Genomic DNA, 21,330 nt, shown 5'->3' with positions numbered 1-21,330 from the left:
AATGGCATTGTAGACAAACAATGCTACAGTGGGCTTGATTGCGCAACATTTCATCATTTGCATTTGATAGAAAACCCCACTCACGTCAATGAGTGAATCACTATGGGCATTGCGTATGAACAGTGCTCTGTTGGGATCACAAAGAGCATATGCGCAAAGGGAAATCATTGGCAATGCATTTTTCACTGCTCCAGGGTGGGCATAAATGAGCAGTGGAGGGGAATTACTGGCATTGTATACAGACAATGCTAAAGTGGACTTCAATTCACAGCAAATCATCAGCATTTCAGATCATAGCTCCAGTTAAGGAGACAATAGCTATGTGCGATGCATATGAACGCTGCTCTGTTGGGACCACAAAGAGCCTGCAATCCATGGGAAATCATTTGCAATCGCATTCTACACTGCTCCAAGGTGGGCATAAAATGAGCAGCCAATGGGGAATTACCAGCATTGTATACAAATAAACAATGCTACAGTGGGCTGGGGAGGTCCTATCTAAATGCTGCTCCAGCAAATGAGCAGCAAGGGATGGCTATGTGCATTGCATCTGAATGCTGCTCTGTTGGGACCACAAAGAGCCTGCAACCAATGGGAAATCATTTGCAATGCATTCTACACTGCCCCAAGGTGGGTATAAATGAGCAGTGAAGGGGGATTAATGGCATTGTAGACAAACAATGCTACAGTGGGCTTGTTTGTGCAACATGTCATCATTTGCATTTTATAGAAAACCCCACTCACGTCAATGAGTGAATCACTATGGGCATTGCGTATGAACAGTGCTCTGTTGGGACCACAAAAATTCTGCGATGAACACATGGGGGGGTGACTTATTTTTTAAGTGGGAGCGGCACATGCCTCACCTTTTCCCCTAGGGGATAAGGATTCTGACGTAGTACCTAAAGTCTGACCCAGGAATAGAGATTGTTGATTTTGGCTTGACCGAAGTGTTTGTTGACTCTAGTATGGTGCCCTCATACCCTAATCAAGAAAAACTCAGAACCATTCCGAAATCAACTCTCTGTATTCCCAGGAAGAAAGGATGAACAGTTCTACGACAATCCTCCCATTTCCATCATAAGCCATAATTGAGCGTTTAGACCAACTGTGAGGCTGCAGTGAGGCAGTGGGAAAGGAGACTGAATCATATCCAGCCCCGGCCTTCTCAGAGAAGTGGGCACTCCTTCCCCAATCCAGCAAAGTCTGAGATAGACTCAGTCTCCAAGCCCACTGCTACATAGCAGCTTTGCAGTTGGTCCAGATGCCTAACCATAGCTCACAACAGAAAGTTAAGAATGTCTTACAACAGTAGACCCTTTACTTCCAGAGAGTGGGGGCACTCTCCGTAGACTTTCCCAAGAGGGATCAGAGTGAAATCCTTGCTTAGCCTTTCATCCCTGTATTCTGCTGAAAGAACTCCAAGCTTCAAGCTATGGGCGGATGGAAAGGGTTTCTTCTGACAGCAAGTGAGAAGAGGGGAGCATGAGTCTGAGCGATTCCAGTGTCAGTCAATAAAAGTTAAAGGGATGGACGCTGCTCCACAGACTCCAGTAGTCCAGCATTGAGGAATGGCCTCAGCCTCTGTTCTGGCCACGCCCTCTGATGTGTTTTACCCTGCCCACTGGGGCTTGGTCACTCAAGTAATGATTTATGTTAAAAGCTCATAACTCCATCTGTTGATATTTAGCAAGCTTTAGACTATCATTCATAACTTAGGTTAGGAATGCATTCAAGTAAATTCATTTTTGGGTCCACAAAAGTTTGTGGCTAACCCATGCCATGAGTTAGCATAAAAGCTCATAACTCTGGCGATACCTTTGTGCAAGTAATAGACTATTATTCTGAGAGTTTTATAATTAGGTACCTACCATCCACTAAAGCTGCAGGAGCAGAAAAGGGTTTCCTTCTTGATTGGCGTATTCATGGCTTCCCATGTTGCTTGGAGAGATCATCGCTTACCATGTTGCTTGGAAAGACCATTGCTTCTGTCTGGACACAGAAAGAAAATTTACAATAGCATAATGTCTACTTATCCCAAGTATAATGAAATCTTTATTTTGGGTTAAATAGCACACAATGTAAACATGTCATGATGTAAGGTCTAAGTCATAAGTCTCTATGCATACTTGTCCTGTTTTAGTTACTCTTACACAAGCCATAGATTATACAATTTTCTATTCCTCCATCACGGATGAAATGAAAGAAAATCACTCCATTCCCACATCAACACAATCAATGTTGATGGGAGAATCCCTCCCACAGTAGTATGGTCTTCTGCCATCAGGGAGTGTTGGGAGCTTTCCCTGCCGATAGAACACAGATGATCAGTGCGGGTACTAAAGTAGTTTGGACGGTCTGGTTGTACTGAAGTCTATCCATCAAAGATGGATCGAATCTCGCACGGTCACTAATGAACCTGATGAGACTTGATTCATCTATGGTCAGCTTTAGGGTTACAGATTATCTGATCGGTAGTTCAGTGTAAATCTATAGACTTACTTCTGCTTGCCTCCGAATATTTATGCAGAAAAAAAAAAACAAACAAAAAAAAAAAACGAACTGCATCCTTTTCCATATTTCAGGACAAAAACCTTATGTTTCTGGGGAAGCCTGATTTAAACTGATGCAAGTCCATTTTCATCCAGCTGCCCATAGACCGAACATGGGGTCTGAAAAGGTCAGCTGTCAAAAAGCGCAAATACATTGGACAAGCACAGATTTGACAAAGTGTCACCCGTCCCATTCTGCTACGAATTAGGGATGAGCTATCAAGAGTCCGAACCAACCTGAGCTATCCCACCAGAAAGCTGTTAAAGTGGAAAGCCAATCATAGACAGCAAAGGCATCCCCCCCCACCCTGCAGCTACACGTATGCAAGGGGCATGTATACGTACAGTATGGCTGTGGAGTGGAAAATGTCCCCGCCAAATGATTGGCTGTCCATTCCAATAGTTTACCATCAGGACAGCTCAAACAGGTCCAAACTCTGACAGGGGGGTCTGTCCGACAGGCAGGTGTACACGGGCCAAAATGTCAGCTGGTTTCTATTGCGTTGACCAATACTGGCTGATATTTGGGCAAATGTGTACAGGGCTTGAGACTGCCCAGTAATTCTTAGAATCAACCACGACATTTTTCTTAGAAATATCTAAAAAAAAAGGTAGACATTGTTTTATATACTCAGGTGAAACCTGAAGGAGTATCACATTTCCAAGTTCCAAAATAAATAAATAAATAAATAAATAAATTTGATTTCAATTTCATGTAGAGAATGTCACGGAAGCAATAGAAACATTGGAAGACTGATGGAAGCAACCAACCATTCTTCAACTGTCAGACCGAATGCTAATTCCATGAACAGACTTCCCTATAAAAGTCAAACTCTCCGAAGCTGTACAAAGCCCTAATGGCAGGAATACAAGGTAAGAAAATAGGCCGAAAAAATTGTTGATTAAATGATCGACCCATTTGCTTTTCATCGATGAGCAGGATGTTATAACCGATAACAATATTGTGAACGAAAAAATCTGGTTGAACAACTGAAAAATGTTGTCGTTTCGCATGCGAATGACCGATTTTCTATGCGGTGGTATGGCGGTCGTCTGAAAAAAATGTATCAAACGCTATCAAGCATGAGTGGAAACAGAAGATGACCCGGATGTTCATGAAGAAACAACAGGCATACGAAGATGCTTCCACTTTGTATCTATTAATATGTTCTAATGCAAGTCACAAAGGATAATGCTCATTCTGGGCGCAGGGCGTGGCTAGAAGGTCGCATGCACACTACATCACCTCCACTTGTACAGAAGACATCAACACTACATATTGCTCAAAGGATTTTTTCATCGATCGATTAATGTGGGCCACGATTTAGACCAACGAATGAATGCCGATCGGTCGTCAGATGACCGATCGGTCGTTTTTCTTGCCATGTATTCCTGCCATTAGAGTCATACCAGAATTTATTTGATGCAACATGAAAACAAAGCAAAGCGTATGGTGGGAATATTGGCTTAATGCTTCTAGACCAGTGTTTTTTAACCTTTGAATCAAGACACCCTTTAAAAAATTCTGCACATCTTGAGGCTCCCTATTCCAAATGTAAAGAATGAAATGAATAGTTTTTCATAATGCAGCAACATCCATACACATAGGACACCCAACAGTGGAGGTGATTTATTCTTACAAAGCAATATACCTTTGCACACTGGTACTGACTAGTATTCCAGTGTTTCTCTCAGTTTTCTCTCCATCACTCAGAAAACATGACCCTAGAGCTGAAGGAGAGCGACAAATGAGGATGCAGTGCGATGTCCTCCTTCTCAGCCAATTACATCATTGGTTGTTAGAATGCAAGCAGCTGGCCCCCAAGGTGTCCAAGGCTGTAATACTACAAAATGAAAACCTAAGGCTTGAGAAACAAAAAGGCCAAAGCATTCTGGTTGAAAGACTGTTCTAGACAATGCACACTCCAGCCAGAGTGTCCATTATTGGACTTAAGAAAGCTTTAAAGAGGTTTATTTAATAAAAACAATTCTGATTTGGAGAAAAAAAAACAACAACACAACACACACACTTTAAAGTTATTCTAAGGCATAATTTTTTCTTAAAATAACAAACATGTCATACTTACCTGCTGTGTGTGTATTTTGCACAGAGCAGCCCAGATCCTCCTCTTCTTGGGTCCCCTGCCAACGCTTAGTCCCTCCCTCCTGTTGCGTGCCCCCACAGCAAAGAAGCTTGCTATAGAGGCACCCGAGCATGTGTACTCCCCAGGCATTTCTCCATGTGTCCATTCACACATGGAGAAGGACTCTGCCCCACCCTCTCTTTTCATTTGCACACTGGCTGTGATTGACTGCAGGGGGAGCCAAAGTCTCCTGCTGCTGTCTCAGCCAATGAGTAGAGGGAGTCCCAGGATAACAGACTCCAGTTAGCGTCACTGGATTGGGGGGAATCCTGCACAGAAAAGGAATTTTTACCTTGATGCATGAAGATAAAAACTCTTAAGCCTTAACACTTTAAACCAAAAGAGCCCATCTTCTTAACCCCTTCACGCCGGCCGCACGCAACTGTGCGGCCTCCGGACCTAGACGCCGAGTGGCCGAACATTTGCGTTCATGTAACAAAAAATGTATGTGCTGAGAGTGCGTGCCCTGCGCGCTCCCAGCGCACATGTGAGGTACTCACGGAAAGGTCCCGGTCCGCTCTTTTGATCGGGACCTTTCCCGATCATGTGACCAACCGTGATGTCACGGCGGCCTCATGACACTAAGCCACGCCCCGTCCACCTCCCGGCGCAGGAACTCCTCTTCACGCTGGGATGATCCGGCGTGAAGGGGTTAAGCTTATAGGCAGAAATGTCAAAATACATATTAAAAGGTAATTAACCAATCAATTATATCCCATTATCCCTGGAAATCTCAATAATAAAAAGGTTTCATTTAGATACTTGCCTATTTCCCACGTTTTAAATCAAATCGCAGTGTCTTGCCAGAACCCGGCCATGCTGCTCATCCACTCATTTGAAAGAAGATAGAGGTTCCACTAAAAAAACAAAAAAACACACAAGAGGATGACAAGGGGCATTAAGCCCCAACAATTTATCAAATTTTAAAGCAAATTATAAAATCAACTAAACTTTAATAGACAAATCTGATATTTTATAACCTTAAAATACTTTCCAAGCTTATACAACATTACTTTAGAAGACTAAACCACTCAAATTATGAGCATGGCACATGAATGCTGCTCTGTTGAGACAACAAAGAGCCTGCAATAATGGGAAATCATTTGCAATTGCCTTCTACAATGCTCCAAGGTGGGCATAAATGAGCAGTGAAGGGGAATTACTGGCATTATAGACAGTGGTGTAATTTGGTTTTGTGCTGCCCTAGGCAATATTAAAATTTGGCACCCCCATCTAAATGTGTCCTTCCCTTTGCTGTTTAAGATCCATCTCTTCAAGACAGGAGCATGATGGAGGGCAGTGTTACATGGGGGGGTGTCACAGGACAGGAGGGAGGCAGCGTGATGGGGGGCTGCAGGACAGGAAGGGGGAAGTGGGATAGGAGGGGGGCAGCATGACGTGGGACAAGAGGAACGCAGAGGGACAGGAGGAGTGCAGAGGGACAGGTGGGGGGGGGCAGCATGATGGGGGGCATGGGACAGGATAGTGGCAGCAGGACAGGAGGAGTGCAAAGGGACAGGTGGGGGGCAGTGTGAGGAGGGGCATGGGACAGGGTTGAGGCAGTGGGGCAGGAGGAGTGCAGAGGGACAGGTGGGGGGCAGCATGACAGGGGGCATGGGACAGGATAGGGGCAGTGGGACAAGAGGAACGCAGAGGGACAGGAGGGGCAGTGAGACAGGGGGAGCACAGAGGGACAGGTGAGGGGCAGTGGGGACAGATGGGGGGAAGTGGAACATGTGTGGGGCAGGGTGACAGGTGGGGGCAGTGTAGTAGAACAGGTCCTATCTAAACGTTACTCCAGCAAATGAGTACCAAGGGATGGCTATGTGCATTGCGTCTGAATGCTGGAACATAAAATAAGCAGCAAAAGTGAATAACTAGCATTGGAGACAGACAGTGCTACATTGGGCTTTTAGGAGTAATGGAATTGTTCAGGGAAGTGTGAACTTTTTTTTTTTGAAGTGGGAGCGGCACATGCCTCACCTTTTCCCCTAGGGGATAAGGATTCTGACGTAGTACCAAAAGTCTGACCCAGGAATAGAGATTGTTGATTTTGGCTTGACCGAAGTGTTTGTTGACTCTAGTATGGTGCCCTCATACTCTAATCAAGAAAAACTCAGAACCATTCCGAAATCAACTCTCTGTATTCCCAGGAAGAAAGGATGAACAGTTCTACGACAATCCTCCCATTTCCATCATAAGCCATAACTGAGCGTTTAGACCAACTGTGAGGCTGCAGTGAGGCAGTGGGAAAGGAGACTGAATCATATCCAGCCCCGGCCTTCTCAGAGAAGTGGGCACACCTTCCCCAATCCAGAAAAGTCTGAGATTGACTCAGTCTCCAAGCCCACTGCTACATAGCAGCTTTGCAGTTGGTCCAGATGCCCAACCATAGCTCACAACAGAACGTTAAGAATGTCTTACAACAGTAGACCCTTTACTTCCAGAGAGTGGGGGCACTCTCCGTAGACTTTCCCAAGAGGGATCAGAGTGAAATCCTTGCTTAGCCTTCCATCCCTGTATTCTTCTGAAAGAGAACTCCTTGAAACCGGTAACCTGCAGGATAAGCACAAGTTGTGGGCTGAAGAGACAAACGGAGCACCTGATGAAGCAGTATTGCGTTGCTCTGATCCACCAAAGCTCACGAAAGACTCAACCTACAACCCAGGAGCTCCTTCTCAGCTAGAGACTTCAGACTGAACCAGAAAGACTCTCCAATCCCAGGAGTTAAAGAGTTATGATAACATTTCATAACTCTGGTGAAATTCAGCAAGCTATAGACTTTACTTATTTCAAGTAAATTCATTTTTGGGTCCACAAAAGTGTGTGGCTAACCCATGCCATGAGTTAGAATAAAAGCTCTTAACTAGAGATGAGCGAATCGAACATGGCGAAGTGGAATTCGTTTAGAATATCGGGAAATATTCGATTCGCGCCGAATCCGAAAATTAGCCAACTTCGGATGCACGAATCGAATTTTCCCAAAAATGGCGGCGACATGTGTGGCGACGGAGCGGGGATCTTTGGGAAGGCGCGCAGACAAGGCGCGCTGACCCATAATGCATTCATTCATGACATGTGATCGCATTAGCCAATCAGCAGCCAGCCAGCACTGTGTAATGGTGGAGCTATAAATTGCGGCCATCTTACAATTCTCCATTAGCCTCCGGTCATTCAAGAGAGACAGACCTGTCTGTATTAGGGACAGAGTTAGGGCCAGAGAGACTTTAGGGCCACAGAATTGTTACTCAGGGACAGACACAGAATTGTTACTGAGGGACACAGAATCGTTACTGAGGGACACAGAATTGTTACTCAGGGACAGACACAGAATTGTTACTGAGGGACACAGAATTGTTACTAAGGGACACAGAATCATTACTCAGGGACACAGAATCGTTACTCAGGGACACAGAATCGTTACTCAGGGACACAGAATCGTTACTCAGGGACAGACACAGAATCGTTACTCAGGGACAGACACAGAATCGTTACTCAGGGACAGACACAGAATCGTTACTCAGGGACAGACACAGAATCGTTACTCAGGGACAGACACAGAATCGTTACTCAGGGACACAGAATCGTTGAATTAAAGAGTATGTCAGACAACACGCAGAGGAGTGGCAGAGGAGGCAATGTTTCAGGAGCGAGCAGACGTGGCAGCAGAGGAAGGGGTCGAGGCAGCACTAGTCGCAGCCAGAGGCCAGTGCTCCCGGTGTCATCCAGCGGTCGTGTCTCCACCGACAACCCTGCCATCATCGATTGGTTGGCTCGGTCGTCTTCCTCTTCCCAGGTCACCTCTGACACCTACAGCCAACGGTCGGTGGGTACGTCAGACACAACCGTTAGTTGGCATGGCCCGGGAGCAAGCCCACTGAAATCACGTGTCCTCTACCTGCCCCTGTCCTTTGGTGTTCCCTCACCAAGCGAAGTATCGCATGCTGTGGGCTCAGCCCCACTGTACAGTGAGGAAGAGCTAACAGAGGGCGGTCAGGAACGGGGGGAGACATCCGCCTCTTCAGCAGCCAGGCGAAGAAGTACTGGCGAGGAGAGTGGCTCGGTAGCCGGTCTAGAGACAGGTCTGTCTCCTGACTCACACGCAGCCGAGGGGGCTAGTAGTGAGGCGGAGACCCTAATTGATGATGATGAGGCTGATCGCACTTGGCAGCCTCGTCGTCATCTGCCAGGCCCGTAATCTGCCATGGGCCCCCGTACTGACTCCTCATGCTGCTGCCAGGCCCGTAATCTGTCATGGGCCCCTGTACCGCCTCCTCATGCTGCTGCCAGGTCCAGAGTGTGTCATGGGTCCCTGTACGGCCTCCCATTGCTGCTGTCTCCATCGCCACACTCTGCCATGTGCCACTTTCAGGTCTCCTCACACTGCTGGTGGGTTCCATTTTGTCATAGGGTGCTGGCAGATTACGGGCCTCCCATTGCTGCTGCCAGGCCCGTAATCTGTCATGGGCCCCTGTACCGCCTCCTCATGCTGCTGCCAGGTCCAGAGTGTGTCATGGGTCCCTGTACGGCCTCCCATTGCTGCTGTCTCCATCGCCACACTCTGCCATGTGCCACTTTCAGGTCTCCTCACACTGCTGGTGGGTTCCATTTTGTCATAGGGTGCTGTATGGCCTCCCATTGCTGCTGCCAGGCCCGTAATCTGCCATGGGCCCCCGTACCGATTCCTCATGCTGCTGCCAGGCCCGTAATCTGTCATGGGCCCCTGTACCGCCTCCTCATGCTGCTGCCAGGTCCAGAGTGTGTCATGGGTCCCCGTACGGCCTCCCATTGCTGCTGTCTCCATCGCCACACTCTGCCATGTGCCACTTTCAGGTCTCCTCACACTGCTGGTGGGTTCCATTTTGTCATAGGGTGCTGTATGGCCTCCCATTGCTGCTGCCAGGCCCGTAATCTGCCATGGGCCCCCGTACCGACTCCTCATGCTGCTGCCAGGCCCGTAATCTGTCATGGGCCCCTGTACCGCCTCCTCATGCTGCTGCCAGGTCCAGAGTGTGTCATGGGTCCCTGTACGGCCTCCCATTGCTGCTGTCTCCATCGCCACACTCTGCCATGTGCCACTTTCAGGTCTCCTCACACTGCTGGTGGGTTCCATTTTGTCATAGGGTGCTGTATGGCCTCCCATTGCTGCTGCCTCCACCGCCACACTGTGGCTCCACACTCTGGTTTTGGCCCCGTGACTGCCCAAATGAGTGAAGTGTGCGGTGATTCTAAGATCAACGGCACTCATCTGCATGTCATACTGACTGACAGTATTATTTCTCTTCCCCAGCAGACTCCAAGGGCATTTAAATTAAAGGTACAGTGTTCTGCACTAATATAAAGGCTCTCTGAAGCCTAGAAACACCCTTATTATAAGTTAAATTCGCAGCGAATATATTCGACTCGAATCAAATTTATTCCGCGAATTCGCCGAATCAGCCGAATCGAATTTTTGAATAATTCGCTCATCTCTACTCATAACCCTGGCAATACCTTTTGCAAGTAATAGACTATCATTCAGAGCGTTTTAGATTAGGTACCCACCATCCACCAATGCTGCAGGAGCAGAAAAGGGTTTCCATCTTGATCAGTGTATTCCTGGTTTCCCATGTTGCTTAGAGAGATCATGCCTTCCGTCTAGACACGGAAAAGAAAATTTACAATAGCATAATGCCTACTTATCCAAAGTAGAATGAAATCTTAATTTTGGGTTAAACACCACACAATTTAAACATGTCATGATGTAGAGGTTCTCATTGCCAACACAAAATGCTGCTGTCTGGCTATTATTCCTAACCCCTGGTTTAAGTGTGTTCCATGTCACGTACCCCTGAATAGGCAGATTTATTAAGGTCTAAGTTACAAATCTCTATGCATTCTTGTCCTGGTTTAGTTACTCTTACACAAGCCATAGATTATACAATTTTCTATTCCTCCACCATGGATGAAAGGAAAGAAAATTGCTAGATTCCCACATCAGCACAGTCAATGTTGATGGGAGAATCCCTCCCACAGCAGTATGGTCCCATCAGGGAGTGTTGGGAGCCTTCCCTACCGATAGAACACAAATCACTGTGGGTGGCTACAGCTACCAGCAGTGCTCTCATGAGAGAAATCCGACAGGCTGGTTGTACTAAAGTAGTTTGATGGATCGACTTCAGTACAACCAGGTCGTCCAAAGATGGATCGAATCTTTCACGGTCCCTACTGAACCCTCTATAGTCAGCTTTAGTGTTACAGTATATCAGCAAGACAGCCAGACAATTGATATATTTAGAAAGAGAAAACCTTAAGGAAAGCTTCTATTGTTTCTGAGATTTACCTCTAATAAAGAACAAAAAAACAAAACAAAACTATTTTATTGAAAAATGGCTAAGAAAGTCCATAGAGACAGTTTTGACTGATAATTCTTTGTGGCCATAATAGGCCTAATCTTTACTGTCAAATCAAAAACTACCCCACATACATATGTTGCAAAATAGTCAAATTTGGACATTTGAAGATTTTGAAGTCAAAACTTGACAAAAGAAGTGGAGGTTAAATCTGATATAATGCATTTCAAAGAAAATTGTGATTATTTTATAGATATATCGAAGGAAACGATTATATGCATTCTTATTTCAGATCAACCTGCTCTTCCCCAAAGGAGATTTTGAAGGTGAAAAAACATGTTGGTATTCATATGTATAATCATGTAACATTAGACTGTTCTCTTGTAACAAGTGAGGTGGTTTTGTCTGACAGTAAAGATTGGGCCAGTTACTGGACACAAAGAATTAATTGGCCAAAGCAGTATGTTTCAAATTGTCAATTGTTAGAGGTGTTTTTGATGCCTAAAAAATCCTAGTCCAAGTTTAATTCTTTGTAATAATTATTATTATTGATGCGACATCCTGACAATCAGACTACATCTATAACAAATAATAAATCTAATTTAAAAAGACATGCATTGCTTTATTTGCAAAAAAAACCCAAAAAACAAAAACAAACAAACAACATTTTAAAGCATTCCAAGTCAGTACGTACAGCAATGTTTTATCAGTTCGCTGGCTTGGACTCGACACATTTGCATTCTCTGTTGTTGATCAAAACTGTATACACAGTATCAAAACTCAGCCTTAGAAAAAAAGTGTGTCCATGAGCATATCCACCTGTAGCTGACACCAGAGACCATGGGGCTTGTCATTTACTGGTAAGGCTTTATTGGCCCCTGTAATGAGGGCTTATTTGTAAGGTGAGCGCACACCCTTGGGAGACCTGGTCACAGTCTTTATGATCCAGTTTGACCTATTTTGAGTGGACTTTCACTTTTTTTGCATACAATTGTGGATTGAACAAATCACATTTATTGTGTTTATGTTCACATCTCACACAAGCTGGTTACATTTGCTGTGAAGAAGCACTGACTTTATATGAGTTTTACAATACTAGGGTCAGCATCAGCACCAAATACACCAAGGCCAAAAGAAATCCAGGAGCCATGTAACTAGCATTCTTTTGAATGGGATGCCAACCATTGCAGGTCACATTTCTCTATGTCTTTTCTTCAGGACAGAAAGTTATTCAGTTCTGAAAAGTCCCTCTTCAAAAAGTCAAGCCAAAAGCTCAGGATGAACGTTTAGGATACAGTTCACCAGTGTTCAAAACCAGATGCACACAAGGATTGCCTGATAGCAGATTCTTTTCTTACATGTTTTTTCAATCACCTGTCCATTTTTATGGTGGATCTGATCAGTAGCTCAGTGTAAATCTATAGACTTACATCTGCTTGCCTCCGAGTATTTATGTCCAAAAACCTTATGTTTCTGGGGAAGTCTGATTTACACGGATTCAAGTCCTTTTTCATCCAGCTGCCCATGTGTCAGGTGTCCCATTCTGCTCCGAATTAGAAATGAGCTATCAAGAGTCCGAACCCACCTGAGCTATCCCACCGCAAAGCTGTTAAAGTGGAAAGCCAATCATAGACAGCAAAGGCATCCCCCCCCCCCACCCTGCAGCTACACGTATGCAAGGGGCACGTATACGCACGGCTGTGGAGTAGAAAATGTCCCCGCCACATGATTGGCTGTCCACTTCAATGGTTTACCATCAGGATAGCTCAAACAGGTTCAAACTCGTGTCCAAACACTTCTGAGCTCATGCCTCCTCTTGCTCAGCAGGGAACTTCATGAGTTCCCTGCTGAGCAGATTGGAAACAGACCGCATGAAAGAACCCTCAAGTCACATTAAAATGGATTTGTTCCATCATGTTTAAGAGGTTTCATTGCTTATATAAAGCAGCTTCTTTCTAATGAGACTCCAAATCATTCCCGACACTTTGCCCCGTCCACACTCGAGCAACTGCATTGCGTTTTGCCTTTTTAGCAGCAACATTCATTTGATTGGTCCTCCCTCCGCTCCAAGGACACACATCGCACGTTTTAACGCATTTACAGAAACACTAGTTTCTGCTACAGTGTGAACGGGGCCTTGGAGCGCAAGAAGCTGCTAGCATACGCAAGCATTAACGTCATATTAGATTCTACCATTAATGTGGAATCATATTGTCTACACATTTCACTTAGAGAACCTTACACTGTTCATTCAATGTTCAGGCCTTTCACATCTTTAGGGCTCATGTACACTGCAGCTCATAAACTGACGTTCAGGAGCTGTTCAGCGTTTTTTTCAGCAGCCCCTGAACTCTCCCTAATGTTTTCCTATGTGTCCATGTACACATCGTCCTTTACAGGCAGTTGAGTTTACAGTCTTTTTTTATAACGCACCAAATTTGCGTTCAGGAATAGATTTTACCGGCGTTTCAAACGCCAAACGCTTGAAACACCGGTCAGCTTCTATGTTCAGTTTGTTACAATATGCTGATTGGTTAACCATGCACAGCTGCTGCTTTGAAAATTCCTCCCAGTTAGAACTATGAAAAAGTTACCAATACATTTATTTTATTAACCTCCCTGGCGGTATGATTCTTTCCGATTTTTTGTGCTGAAAGCGGTACCATTTTTTTGCATGGAAATATGTAGTTTTTTTTATTGTAGGCTGTAATTTTTAGGAATAACTCACTGAAATCTGTCCGAACAAGAGTCTATTAAACATCCCGTGTATGATAAAATTTGAAATACGAAATCATAAATTATAATTTAATAAATAATCATAAAAAATAATATAATAATAATACATTTAATTCAATAATATAATCAAACCGAAAACACTGAAATTTGAAGTAGAGCGCCAAGTTCGTACATTGCTGAGCAAAGTCGCAAAATCGTTTTCAGTGTCTGATGACGAATTTCCCCACGAATCATTATCACTCAATTCTGCAAGTGGTTCTGATTTACTATCGCTGTTCTCTAGCTGATCTAAACCCGCTTTTGACCTAAAGGGACACTTTTTGGACGCCATGGACGTTTCTCAGTTTCCAGGCAGAAAGAACAGACAAAAGGCAGGCAGGTCACAGGACAAAGCACTCGGGACAAAATGTATGTGAAATGGGTTGAAACAGCAATGTTTTACTATGAAAAATTTGTTTTGAAAAAAAATGACATTTTTTAAAATTTTCAAATTTCCTGCCGCTGCCACCGCTCGTACGTCCCGACGTCACAGGGACCGGAACACAGAAGCCGGATGCCGGCATCGGCCGGAGGAGATGGCCGGGGACGCTGAAGGGGACACATTGCGGGAGCGAAGGACAAGGTAAGCTCTGCAGGGACTCCCTATGCAGCGCCGCATGGCAAGCCCGAGTGTAGCTCGGGGTTACTGCTTTTGGTACTGAACTTTTACCCCGAGCTACACTCGGGAATACCGCTAGGGAGGTTAACTAAATAACTATAGGCCTAGGCTGTAATTTTTAGGAATAACTCACTGAAATCTGTACAAACAGGAGTATAGTAAACATCCCGGGTAGGATAAAATTTGAAACACGAAATCATAAATTATAATTTAATAAATAATCATAAAAAATATAATAAATTTAATTCAATAATATAATCAAACCAAAAACACTGAAATTTTAAATACAGAGGCAAGTTCGCACATCGCTGAGCAAAGTCGCAAAATCATTTTCAGTGTCTGATGACAAATTTCCCCACGAATCATTATCACTCAATTCTGCAAGTGGTTCTGATTTACTATCGCTGTTCTAAAACTGCTTTTGACGTAAAGGGACGCTTTTTGGACGCCATGGTCTTTTCTAAGTTTCCAGGCAGAAAGAACATTCAAAATGCAGGCAGGGCAAAGGACAAAGCAGTAGGGACAAAATATATGTGAAATGCATTGAAACAGCAATGACAGCAAAAATGACATTTTTTTAAAAATTACAAATTTCCCACCGGTTCCGGTGCCCGTACGTCCCGACGTCACAGGGACCGGAACACGGAAGCTGGATGCCGGCATCAGCCGGAGGAGATGGCCGGGGACGCTGCAGGGGACACATCGCCGGAGCGAAAGACAAGGTAAGTGCTGCAGGGACCCCCTGGGCAACGCCGCATGGTAAGCCCGAGTGTAGCTTGGGGTTACCGCTCTTGGTATAGAAATGTTACCCCGAGCTACACTCGGGAATACCGCTAAGGAGGTTAAGCCAATAAGTGGAGTCAAGGAACTCAAGTACATAAAAATCAGTATGGCAGTTCACAGTTGCAGCATGTTTACCTACATCTTTGGAGCACCCAAGTTACCTTTGTTTCAAAATTTTTTTTTTTTTTTTTTTTTTTAAACGATCATCAATCAACAGCCAAGCTGGGTGACAGACTGGATAATAGAGATCCTATTATTCACCCCCAGCGTGGGCAGCGAGATTGTGCAAACCTTGAGCTGGGTTGACCGACAGCCCTATTTAGGAGAGAGGTGGCCAGTGAACCATCTCACAGGGGACACCAGTTCCTACGTTTGAGATGGGCTCTGGAGGGAGTAGCTGGCCAAGGTCACTTGGAGTAGGGGGTACCAGGTACATGTTAGAACACGGATCAGTTGCCTTCCAGCCCTGTTGGAGTCAAGACTGTTTTTTTGTGCCACCTTGTAAAAATGTCTCATATTAACCACTTCCCATCCACCCTATAGCAGAAATACGGCTGCAGGGCGGCACAGGCAGGGATGGACTGACAACTCATGGGGCCCCCGAGCAATAGGGGCCCCTGTGTCCTTGCCCACACTCAAACCACACCCAAAAAAACCTTTGAAAGGTACCGGGGCATCTCATGGGGCCCCTTACTGACCCCGGGCCCTCGGGCAGTGCCCGATTTTTTGAATGGTCAGTCCGCCCCTGGGCACAGGTGCTCAAAATCACGTATATACACATGATTTTGCATTTCCGGGTAGGGGCGCACACGCGTTCTACCCGCACCGCCATTTGTGGCTGTCAGGCAGGAAGTGTATTATAGCTAGGTAAAAATAAACGAAAAATGGCCTAAAAAAAAAAAAGAACACCAATGCTGCCATTACATTTAAGGATTGGTATGTTGCAATAGAAATGTTTTATTTTTTTTAGGGGTTTAAGAGCATTTCAGGAACATACCATAATAGCTGTAGTTTTACCAAAACAGACTCCACATCTGGCTGCTGTAGCAAATGTATGGTGATGTACATTAGTGTGATGGGTTGCAGTGCCACCAATTAGGAAAATAATTGCAGCAACCTTTCCTACCTGGACCATAGAGGTCTGTTGTCCCTGCTATATAACCAGGCTAGTTTAACCGCCTCCCACCCGCCATATAGGCCATTGATGGGCGCAAGGCAGTTCTCTCGTTCTGGGAGAACGTCATGACGTCCTTCCACTATCACCGCGAATGCGCAGCTCCAGGAGCGTGCAGCACGGCGATCGGTGGTGCGCTATGTCCCTCGGACACAGCAGATCACCAATCCACGGAAAGAGTCGAAGATGATGGCTCGGTCATGTGATGAGCGGTGTCCAATCACAGCCGATCGCATGTAAACAGGGAAATGCCGGTAATCGGCATTCCTGAGGGGACATGTGCACTGATCATCAGGGAACTGATGATCAGTGTAGCCCCAGCAGTGCCACCTGTCAGTGTCTATCAGTGCCAGCTCTCAGTGCTCATCCATGCCACATATCAGTGCCCATCAGTGCCTACCAGTGCACATCAATGCCACATATCAGTGCACATCAGAGCTGCCTTTCAGTGTCATCCATCAGTGCCAGTCAGTGCCCAGTGATGCCTGTCAATGCCCATCAGTGCCCATCACTGCAGCCTCATTAGCGCACATCAATGAAGGAGAAAAATCACTTATTTACAAAATTTTATAACAAAATCTAAGAAAACGCAGTTATTTACCTGTTAACTGTATTTCCAGGAATCTTCTAGGACAGCTCACTTGAGAGATAGGCTCCTCCCAGGAAACACCCGCTCCACCTTTTTTCCTCTATAAGTAGCCTCTCTCCCAGGGGACCCTCAGTATAAGAATATGACCGAAGGCCTAGGAGAAAGCATAAAAATGGTAGTAGAGACACAATGACGATTTCAAGCATGACGAAACCCTAGTACATAATCACACAGCAATCGGGAGGGAGTTACGCTGTCCTAGAAGATTCCTGGAAATACAGTTAACAGGTAAATAACTGCGTTTTCCCGAGTCATCTTCTAGGACAGCTCACTTGAGAGGAGTAGAATAGAAATACATGCTCTAGGGTGGGCCCTTTGTTCGTAGGACCTTCCTGCCAAACGCCTGGTCCTTGCTGCCGATCAGGTCAAATCTGTAGTGCCTAGCGAAGGTGGCGAAACTGGACCATGTTGCGGCTTTGCAGATCTGTCCAGGGGAGGCCCCCGCCTTTTCCGCCCAGGTGGCTGCGGTGGCCCTGGTCGAATGCGCCTTTAGGGCTGGCTGGTGGTGACAGACACAGCTCTATAACCTTCAGAAATGGCCTCTCTTACCCATCTTGTGATGGTGCCTTCGGAGGCACTGTCCCCCTTCCTTGGATCATCAATTTTTCTGTAGTCTCCCTCCAGGGATGGTATTATTATTTCCTGTGACTTATGAGAATGTGACGCAACCTTAGGTAGAAACGCTGGATCCGTGCGGAGGATGGTTCTGTCCCGCAGGCTAGTGTAGTATGGTTCTATTACCAACAGAGTTTGCAGTTCGCTGACTCTGCGGGCGGACGTAATTGCTACAAGCAGGATGGTTTTAGGAGTCAAAAAGTCTAAAGGAGCACACCTCCAAAGGCTCAAAAGGTTCTTGCTGAAAACTCTTCAGAACTGTGCCCAGGTCCCATGTAGGGTGCTTCGGCGTGGGCAGGACTCGGCGCCTAGAGATAGCTCTCAGGGACCTGATTACTAATGGGTCTGCCGCCAATCTTAATTCCAGAAAGTTTGATAGGGCTGCTACCTGCACCTTAAGGGAATATGCAGCCAGGTTCTCATCTACCCTGGCTTGGAAGAATTCCCATACTGTATGTAAGATGGGAGCCCCCGGCGACCCATTCCCATCTTTCCAGGCGGAGAACTTCTTCCAAGTTAATCATATACGGTGTTTGTCGATTTCTTCCTTCCGTCTAAGATGGTGGCGACCACCTTCTCTGACAGGCCTTTCCTGGCTAGCCTGTCCCACTCAGAAGCCACGCTGCTAGGGAGAGTTCTCCTGGGTGAGGGTGTAGCACCTCCCCTTGCCCCCGTAAATCGTGTGAGGGCGGTATCATCCATGGGTCCAATGAGCTTAATTCCTTCAGCTGGGCAAACCATGGCCCTTTGGGCCAAAATGGTACAGTCAGGATGACTTTGGCTTGGGATGACTGAATCTTCTGCATCACTTCCGGCAACAGTCTGAACGGAGGAAACCCATAGAGAAGGTCTCCCTCCCAATGCGGGGCTAATGCACCTCTCCCTGCACTCCTGGGGTCCTTCTGCAGGCTGCAGTACCTCCCCAGTTTTGTATTCTGGCTGTTGGTGAAGAGATCCGCGGAGGGAGTGCCCCATCTGGCGCAGATTTGATTGAATGCTGTACGGCTGAGGCACCACTCTGTCTGGGTGACCTCTCTCCGGCTCATTTGGTCCGCCAACTGTTTGAGATATCCTTTCAGATGCGCTGCTGTGATGGACTCCAGGTTTGTCTCTGCCCAGCTCAGGAGGGTTTCTGCCAGATCCATCAGTCTCGGGGCCCTTGTGCCCCCCCTATCGGTTTAAGCACGCGACAGCCGTTGTGTCGTCGGATAAGATCTGAACTTCCTTTTCCTCTCGGACCCTGGAAAGCCAACAATTCCTTGTAGTTTGATGATCTGTCCGAGATTTCCGCGTCCCACCTGCCCTGGGCCAGGCGGTCTTCCATGTGAGCAGCCCACGCAGACATACTCACATCTGTGGTGATCCTTACCGGGCTGACCTGCAGCCATTTTCTCCCAGCCTCTAAGGTGTGGATGTCCCCCCCCCCCTTTAGCGAATTCCTCATGCATGTGAGGCGGATCCTGGAATCTAAGGCTGCTTGGCTGCCATCCCAGTGGGAGAGGACATGGTCCTGCAGTATTCTGGAGTGAAACTGTGCCCATTGCACTCCGGGTATGGCGGCTGTCATGCGCCCCACTAGCCGTGCAGGTCGCCATCCCCCGGAAGATCTTCGTATCTTGCTGCAGTCAGAGAGCTTTTTTCCCCCCGTTAGGTATAAGCAGGTATTCCTGGAATCCAGGGCATACCTCAGATACGTGATCCTTCTGCGAGGTATTAGCTGGGATATTTCCCCCCTATTGAATAGCCATGCCAAATACTCTGAGAAGGAATTTGTGCACCGTACGCGGGATACCACACCCCTCTCTGTATTTGCAAATAAAAGTAGCGGTTCTGCTCGGACATTGGTGAATATCCTTGGAGCCGATGACAGACCGGAGGGGAGTGCATGAAAATGGGAGCACCCAGAGGAAACCCCCGCAAGCGCGGGAGAACACCCAAACCCCATGCAGGGGGCGCCACGGTCGGGGACCGAACCCACGACCCATACACTGCAAAGCAGACGCGCCAGACACTATGGCTTAGGAGAGACCAGAACTCCTGGACTCAAACAGTCTGAGAGTCTCTGCCACTAAAGGAGCTGGGATTACAGATGCACGCCCCTGCATGCTGCCTCCGTTGAACTGAACTAGAATAGTTGCCCCTGCGCCTTCCAGCGCAACCCTGAGAAACTTCTCTGATTCCTCCCTTATCGGGACAGGTTCCCAACGCCTTCCTTCTTAGGAAGAAATGGGAGTAGAAACCCACTCCCCCTCTCTTCCTCCTCCAGCTGGCAAATTACACTCTGCCCGAGCATCCCATCCAGGAGGTCTACTAACATGACCGCTTTTCCCCTGTCCCTTGGCAGGGGTGTTGCGAAGAACCTTCGAGGGGGAGGGGGGGTCTAGAGAACTCTATTCTGTAGCCATTCGGAATGCATCTAAGATAAAGTGTTCCGAGTGATTTTTAGGCACTGTATGTGGAAGTGTCCCAGCCTTCCGCCCACTTGGCTCCTCCGGTCACTTGGCCCGGTTCCTGGATCTATTCTGGTTGGGGTTGAAGAGGAAGTCTTCCATTCCCCTTGACTAATCCTTGATCCCCAGCCTGTGCCTAGTCTCCTTTTGTCGTATACTGCCTGTTGGGCCGAAACCCCCTCTGCCCTGTAGGCCTGCTTGGGGCTGGAAAGCCTTTTCTACTGTTGGCTGACTTTTCCAGGACCGAATTTAGTACTGGCCCGAAGAGGCGTATTTCCCTCGAGGGGCCGACCGCAGAATTTGCATTTAGAGGCAAGATCCCCCTGCCAAGATTCTTAACCAAATAGCTCTTCTGGCAGAATTTACAAGCGCAGTAGACTCCGCTTGTAAATCAAATAGCTTCCATCGATGCGTCTGCAGTGAAAGCCACAGTTTCCCCTAAGACCGGCAGCGACTACCGGATCTCTCCCGCCGAGGCGCCTTGTTCTAGAAAGAGGAGCATCTGGCCTTGGGCAAGTTAAGAGTAGAATTTGTGCCTGAGCCTGGGTTTGCACCTGGGCCTTTTTGCAGTGAGAGACTATGTTGCTTCCCGCTGAGCCACACGGAATGCTGTCCCCACGGTGCAGCATCTTCTTCCTTGAATGGGAATCTCCTCTTGAGGTATTTGGGAAAGAGCCTCCTTTTCCGGCTCTTCCCATTCCCTTCTGATGGTGGACCATAAAGTAGAATACGCATGGACCGCTCTTTTTTTTTTTTTTTTTTTTTTTAAGACCTGCATACAGCTGGTCATGGAGGGAGAAATCCGGTGGTTCCTCCTCCAGGTCATCTCCCTGAGGTGCCTGGTTGGGGCTTTGTCCTGGGCTCTTAGAAATCAATGCATGCACAGGGAGAGCATGCAAACCATGCAAAGCATGCAGGAGGTGTCATAGTCAGGAATCAAACCCACAACCCATTCACTGCAAGGCAGGCATGCCACCCACCAAGCCTCTGTGCTACCCCCCTGTGGGCCCACCTGGGGATGAGGAACATAGGGCGCCCATCCGCCGTGCAGCCCCCTTGGGGCCCCTACGTGGCCCCCCAGCACCCAGAAAGCCCCCAGGTAGTGTAGGGAAGAAGGGCAGGGGGGAATGAGAGGGCGGGGGGGGGGGTGGTTGTGGCAGCCAAAAAGGCCCTTACCTGCGGCAGGCCTCCCCCAGCCTTGACCGATCTGCCTCCATCATTGCCGCGAACTCCCCCT

At 46.9% G+C, this 21,330-nt stretch overlaps 2 long non-coding RNA genes across 2 annotated transcripts in view; both read right to left on the bottom strand.

The window, feature by feature from the left end:
* LOC149450939 (uncharacterized) overlaps positions 1-21,330 on the bottom strand; it is a 127,672-nt gene that overhangs the window by 76,152 nt on the left and 30,190 nt on the right. The window lies entirely within an intron of this gene.
* Positions 1-21,330, bottom strand: part of LOC149450940 (uncharacterized) — a 43,668-nt gene that overhangs the window by 16,042 nt on the left and 6,296 nt on the right. The window contains exon 2 of the long non-coding RNA XR_016315179.1: positions 1,872-1,992. This is a non-coding gene — a long non-coding RNA (uncharacterized LOC149450940). The remainder of the gene's footprint in view (positions 1-1,871; positions 1,993-21,330) is intronic.

Source organism: Staurois parvus, unplaced genomic scaffold, assembly GCF_062004578.1.
Source record: "Staurois parvus isolate SC_StPar_1 unplaced genomic scaffold, SC_StPar_1.0 ptg000558l, whole genome shotgun sequence".
NCBI classification, from domain to species: domain Eukaryota; kingdom Metazoa; phylum Chordata; class Amphibia; order Anura; family Ranidae; genus Staurois; species Staurois parvus.
The sequence above is the reverse complement of the archived record's forward strand: the minus strand, read 5'-3'. Positions and strand labels throughout refer to the sequence as shown.